Genomic DNA, 7,318 nt, shown 5'->3' with positions numbered 1-7,318 from the left:
CCACCCTATCTGATTCAAATGAGGGTGTAAGAAAGCCCGTCAGCGATGCTATAGTGGCCTGACATGGTAGTTGCCTACAGACAGTCTATTTAAGTCATTTAGTAGTTATATTATACCTGTAATTATGTATCTTACTGGTATGTTACTTTGTATGCTTAATTGGCAACACCTGTTAATTTGGCTAGTGGTGATCTAGCCCCCCACTGCCTGCAGTTTGTTTGTAACCCTTTATGGTGTATTTGTTGTTACTCTTGTGATTGTGACGTTTATTTACTTATGTATTTTACACTGTTTGAACAGTTTTGAGGTTGTGCAGTACCTGCTAGTGATTGCATAATACATGCTGGAGTTCATGTTAATGCTAATTATGTTTATTTCTTCATTGTTGTTCATTTCAGACCACACATTCACCCTCACACACTCATACCGCTGTATGTACAGTACCATAACCCAATGCACTTTGGAGAGGAATAAATAATTGGAAAGAAATCCCTTCTCCAGACTCCCCTGATTCTCTGACCGGAGTCTAGTCCATATTCGCCACCTCAACCAGTATTCTATTTTGAAGTAGCCTGAGGTGTCCCCCTTCGTTACAGTGGGGTCGATTGGACGTTTTGTTCATGATTTGTGGCTTTTTTGGTCAAATAGGCCCCTCCCACTAACTTTGTAAGCCAATTACGGCCAAATGTTATGGACTATCAAAATTCAGTTTGATTCATCACATGGATCCAGAGATCATTTTGTGAGATTTGGACAAAATTTGTAGGAGGAGGTGCAAAAAGTGTTTTTAATACAATTCAAAATGGTGGATCAATCAATCAATCAATCAATCAATCAATCAATCAATCTTATATCAAAATTAACTGAAGGGAGGGCCGCCCAACAGGCGGGAACTGCTGGAGTTCAACACTTTTCTGAAGAAAGCTTTCAGTTTTCTCTTCAGGCCTGGCTCAGCATGAGATCGTTGCCAACTACAGTCACCTGTTATGGGTGGCAGGTATCCAGCCCCGTCTGGTACCTTACATGCTATTGGCCCACATTGACGTAGTTCCTGCGTCCGAGGCTGACGGCTGGGAAGCTCCACCATCCTCTGCTAAGGAGATGGATGGTTTCATTTATGGCAGAGGGACCACTGATGACAAGCAGTCTCTTATGGGAATTCTCCAGGCGCTGGAGTACTTGCTGATGAAAGGCTATAAACCACGCAGGGGTTTTTACATTGGCATGGGACACGATGAAGAGGTGTCAGGTTACCAGGGGGCCGTGAACATAGCGCGTTTGCTGAAACAACGCGGCGTGCGGCTGTCGTTCGTCTTGGACGAGGGTCTGGCGGTTCTGGATGGAGTCATCAGCGGTGTGGACGGACCCGCCGCTCTGATTGGTGTGAGAAAGGTCAAGCTACAGTGAAGCTGAGTGTGTCTACATTTCCAAGTCATTCCTCCATGCCTCCCAGTGAGAGCAGCATTGGTATCTTGGCTGCAAATGTGAAAAGGCTCGAGGAGAACCCTATGCCTAGACTGTTTGGACACGGACCTGAACGTGGAACCTTTGAACATCTGGCTCATAAGTTCGGGCTTCCACTCAAACTCGTCATGTCGAACTTGTGGCTGTTTTCTCCACTTGTTGGCAGAATGATGGAACGAAGACCTGACGCCAACGCTTTTGTACGGACCACCACCGCTGTCACCATGTTTAATGCAGGAGTTAAAGGGTCTACACCATGAATTTAAAAAATAATAATAATATTTAATATCATATTGTTTATGTCCCTCAAACGTTTTTCAAAAGGTTTGAGCCTAAATCAAGCCTCAGATATACTCATTCCAACTAACTTCTCTCTGGCTTATAAAGCACTTTCACCTGCAAGACCACATTGTCCTGTTTGGCACGGGGCGCTTTAAAAAATATATATATATATTTTTTGGTTGGAACTGAAAAACGGGAGGAATTGTTCCCTGACGTGACGTAGGCAGGGGGAACAAATCTGACGGACTGTTTTCAGATAGCAGATACAGATAGCCTATGAAAGCCTGCATGCTCGAAGTCGGGTATTTTTTGGAACAGAAGAGAGGTGGGGGAGACCAAAAACACACAAAAATGAAGAAAAAGTAAAAATTCATGGTGCAGACCCTTTAAGGTGAATACCATCCCTTCGCTCGCTGAAGCCTTCGTCAATCTGCGTATCCATTCAGCACAGTCATTAAAAGAGATTCTGGACCTGATCCAGTCCACTATGGGGACGAGCGCGGGAAGATACGACCCTCTGCCTGTCAGTACGTATGATGAAACCACCTGCGGTTACCAGATCATCAAGAAAACTCTACTCGACACGTTTCCACAAGTCACCGTGACACCAGGTATTTGTATTGGGAACACAGACAGCCGCCACTTCAAGGAGCTGACCAATGATATCTATCGCTTTGCCCCTATCTGGCTCAAACCTGGCGATGCTCAGAGGATCCACGGCATCAATGAAAGGATTTCCAAGAAGAATTATGAGGAAATTGTCATGTTTTACTTCAATCCATTCCAAAACGGCGACATTCAGAAGCTTCCATGATCCTCACAACTCTGAACATGACCTGTAACGAGTGGCACCCAAAGACAATGTCTCATTTTCAGGACCAAATATAAGACTAGCCATGACTTAGAGTGTAGTCAATTAAAACCTATTTACCACCATGTGTGTCACCTAATAAATTATGTATTTTCAACTGAAAAAGTGTTGATCCCAGAAGCTTTGACACTTTTTTCACTGACCGATACAGAGATCTCTATATATGGTCATAAAAGGGACAAGGACTGACAGATACAGAGATCTCCATATATGGGCATTTTATATGGGCATATACTGATGACATAAGGGATCTCCATATATGGGCATATGAGGGACAAGGACTGACAGATACAGAGATCTCCATATATTGGCATATCAGTCAGATCGGCGGTCCGAACATTAGATGTGATCATCGAGAGGTCATCAGTCTGACAAACGCCATGACAGAGTGACAGTCACTGCTTGAAGAGGAAAACACTGCGGGTCACAAGTGATGTTATCTCTGCTTCATCTGAGCAGGCCAGTCACAATTATTACATCATCTCCTAATTTATATTATTTGACATATTATCGCATTTTCTTTTCATGCATCGTTTCCATGTTAAAACATTTTCCCACATTTTCAAACATAAACCAAGACCAGGACAGAGAGATTAGTACTATTGGCAAATGTGATTGCTTTTAAATGTGTCAACTTGGTGATGTTCTGTACCCATAGCTATTGTCTCCGCCAGGCCGTAAGGCATGGCGAGAGAGTATGTTTTGCAACCTGTCCGTCCGTCCGTCTGTCTGTGGACAGCTAATCTCTGGCACCGTTGGCTTGATCGCAGCAAAACTGTGCACACACACTCCCTGGATGCCAATTCAGAACCTCTGCCCCAAATTTCACATGGGCCTGTTATAGCGCCACCAGGAGGCCACTTTTTGCAAAACCCATTTTTTGACAGTACTCCTACAGATTTTGTCCAAACGTCACGCGAATCGGTACACAATATCTCTATATAGTCATTAAACGAAACTGGTGATTTTTCACATTCCAGCCTGATTGGCGAATTCCGAACATTGCTGGCCCACGCTAACCTACCTGACCTGGCGGAGACCTGTGCTCCGAGGAGCACTTTTTCTAGTTGGTCCTGTTTTTATTTAACAATATCCAGTTAATATTGTTAAATAAATGATGAGTTTTGTTCTTATTGGTGAAGACAGACAGACAGACAGACAGACAGACAGACAGACAGACAGACAGACAGACAGACAGACAGACAGACAGGCAGACAGGCAGGTAGGCAGGCAGGCCATACTGGAATATATTATATTCCACTATAGGTACTGTACAATAATTTACCAGGCAAAAATCGACTTATTTATTTATGGCAGACTTGCATCTAAAATGGATTGAAAACAAGATTGTGTTATCTCATTGCCAGCTATAAATAAATATGTCTTAAGTACTTTGTTGCGTCTGTGGGTCATTTCCTCTCTATGATGAGCTAGTGATGATAAGGACCATGTTCGGCCACAGATCCATCCATCCCTCCCGTCACTCCACTAAGTGACAGGACCAGTCCTTTGTGCCAGAATCCATCAGGATTCCCGACCTCCTTATGACAACTGTAACCAATTCATTCAAACCACAATTCGATAACAATTCACGGTACTTGGTTCACGATACAATTTCATCACAATGTGTTTTTGTTACTTTATGAACAGTATGTATGTATGTATGTATGTATGTATGTATGTATGTATGTATGTATGTATGTATGTATGTATGTATGTATGTATGTATGTATGTATGTATGTATGTATGTACTTTTTTTTAGTAATTCAATCATTTATTTATTTGGTTGGTTGGTTGGTTGGTTGGTTGGTTGGTTGGTTGGGCAAGAACACTTTGGTAGAGGTTTGGGTTGTGTACTTACCTTGCCACGATGTCACTCCAAAGGTGGACAAGAAATAAAAACATATTATGCTTAGAAATTGATCACACAAAATATGCTCCTCATTGACTTACATTGTACAGTTAAACAGCTCTCAAAGTCACTCTTTTAGCTGTTTAACTCTACAATGTAAGTCAATGAGGAGCATATTTTGAATGATTAATTTCTAATCAATGCAGCATTTTTTTTTATTACTGAATTAACTGTACCTGTCTGATCTGAAACTCAGGTCCCTCTGAGGGAGGGGTTTACCAGGCTAGGTGACTACACCAAGTCCTGGGTTGTTGGTTTTTAACATCGCCAATTGAAGGTGATCAGTGATCACTGACTTTTAATCATTCTTCCTCAAGACCAAAAACAATTAATTCAGTTGTTTAATTCAAGAAAACATTCAATACTCAGGATGAGCCATGTCAATGATGGTGACATCAATATCTTTCCTTCAGTGCCACCCTCCCACGTGCATTCACCCAACAAGCATCAAGCTAGGGTTACACCAGACACACCACTCCTACACAAGGTGAATTCATGTCTGACCAGCAGTGAGTGATCTTCACAATGAAACAAATCATAAGACTGTCATTACCCACTCACATGGGACACTAATGCTGCACTCACAATAGAGCGACAGAGCTACAAAACGGCCAAGCATGGGAGGCCAGCTACGTTGTCACAGAGTCACCGTTGAAATGTTTTCAAGCCACACTGCCTTAATGAACAAGGTATGGTGAAATAGCACCGGGAACTGGTTAATGGCAAGAATGAGTTTCTCTTGCATTTACAGAACGGAGCAGGAATTGTTGAAACAAACACATATGACTGCTTGACACTTCACCGCATCATTGGAGTGCTGAAAAAAGTTGAGTCCAGCTCAAAGTGTCGAGTGTCACATTGTAACTTCATGTTGCTGGCTTCCCTTGAAAATAACGTGTAGCCTATTTTTACATCTTATAGGTCACCCTGAATTGGTCACTCTGAAATCACTGCAATCAAAATATAGTTGTATAACAAGCTACAACTTGCTTTCCCTATTTAAATTAGATTAGACTTTCTTGTCTTTGAGGGAGATTTGTTTTCACAGCCTGTTCAAAATAGAAACAGAAATAGCATGGCCAAATAGTATAATACAATGTAACATAATATGCAGGTAAAGACAATACAAGACTCAAAACTATCCATATTTGAGAGCATAACAGGGCATAACAAGCCAACACTGGGAATATGAGGTGGTGTTTGCTGTGCTTTCCTTAATTTTACATGTACATGTACAAGGACATGTGAGCAACAAAGGAACATTCAGAAAACAGTCCAAACTGCACAGTTTGGTCTATAAACCAAGAGGATAGCAGCATGCTGTACAGTAGTTGCAAGTTCAATATGAACAACGTCAGAGGGAGAGTAGGGAGCAATACAAATCTAACATTAAATAAGCATGTAAAAAAGAACATACAATAAATCAAGATCTCTACATATATACATAGCATAAGACCAGCAGATAGGCTTCAGTATGTACATGAGGTTAAGCATAAGTTGCGAAAGTGGTAACACATTTGTATAGGTCCATATAAGGGGTGGGCAACTTTATGGAGAGGGCCACTATATTTCCACTCTCACTCCAGAGGGCCACATTGCATATGCTGTACAGAAACCTCTTATCTCTGTATTATAACTTTTTTTTCGTAATTAATGATCTACTTCTTCTATGTCACACCAAAGTAGCAAAAATAGCCAATCTACAAGCCCAAAACACGTTGTAGTGCGATGCGTTGAGCTTGTAGATCTGCTAATTATGCAATTTTTTTTATTGGAATCCTGAATTAGTTTTTGCTATTTTTGAATTGAAATCCTGAATTGAAATCCTGAAAAGTAACAAGACAATAATATTTTAATACTAATCATTAAGCTACTAAAATAGACTGAAATAATGAATGTGGGTCATGTTTGCATGTTTGGAATTGTAACAGCTGAAATCAATAATATATCAGTATTCCGATATTAACCTGCGGGCCACATTAAGTGAAGGTGGGGGCCTCATGTGGTTTTTTGAAATGTGCTATAAAAATAAAATTACCTTGCCTTGCCTTGCCTAAAGATTAACAAGTAATAATGAATGTGTTATAATTGCATGAATATATAACTGTTTGCGTCCTCAGTGGTTACCCATCTGGTGTGCTTAAGACAATAATACAGCTGTGTCCATATACTGTATAGTGCACAGCTGCAGCATAAGACAGGCCACATCCTGTGGCATTTCTGTAGACAAACAGTTGTACTTCCTCCTCAGAAACAGAGAAGAAATGGCACATTCTCAGCCCCAACCTGTCACGCCAATGCACACAGTAACTGATCAGGGGCACCTTGCATTGTGCAGTGTGCAATTATTACTTCACTGTATTTTGGGTACTTTATTGTACTGCTTATTTTGTTGATGTAATGCTATTTTTGCTGTTTTCTTTTTCCTGCAATGTCGAGGAGTAGATACCCAATCATTTTACTCTCTTATAAACGGACTTGACAATAAAAATGTAATCTTAATTTAACCCCCCCCCCTCCCAGGAGAAAGAGTTTTGAGTAAAGCATGTTCCCTTTAAAGAATATATATGTTCAAAGATTTGCACACATTTTCACGATTTTTCAAAAATAGCAGATCTACAAGCTCGTAGCGTGGCACTCGGTGCCGCACTATGAGCTTGTATATCTGCTATTTTTGAATAGCCAAAGTATATAAATAATGGTTGAAGTGGTCACACAGATGCGTTCTCGGTAGGCCTGTCAAAAAAAATCGATTCATGAATAAATCGCGATTCTTAATGCCACGATT

The 7,318-nt window shown here is 41.0% G+C and overlaps 1 pseudogene across 1 annotated transcript in view; it reads left to right on the top strand.

The window, feature by feature from the left end:
* The window catches only part of LOC311036951 (N-fatty-acyl-amino acid synthase/hydrolase PM20D1.2-like), a 2,735-nt pseudogene extending 147 nt beyond the window's left edge, over window positions 1-2,588 (top strand). Inside the window, exons 2-3 of the transcript in view lie at window positions 887-1,711; window positions 2,128-2,588. The product of the transcript in view is annotated as an N-fatty-acyl-amino acid synthase/hydrolase PM20D1.2-like (transcript). The remainder of the gene's footprint in view (window positions 1-886; window positions 1,712-2,127) is intronic.
* Window positions 2,589-7,318: the final 4,730 nt, after the last annotated feature.

The sequence above is a fragment of the Gymnoscopelus microlampas genome (genome assembly GCF_963454915.1).
Source record: "Gymnoscopelus microlampas genome assembly, chromosome: 20".
Classification (NCBI taxonomy): domain Eukaryota; kingdom Metazoa; phylum Chordata; class Actinopteri; order Myctophiformes; family Myctophidae; genus Gymnoscopelus; species Gymnoscopelus microlampas.
This window is presented reverse-complemented; position numbering and strand designations above follow the sequence as displayed.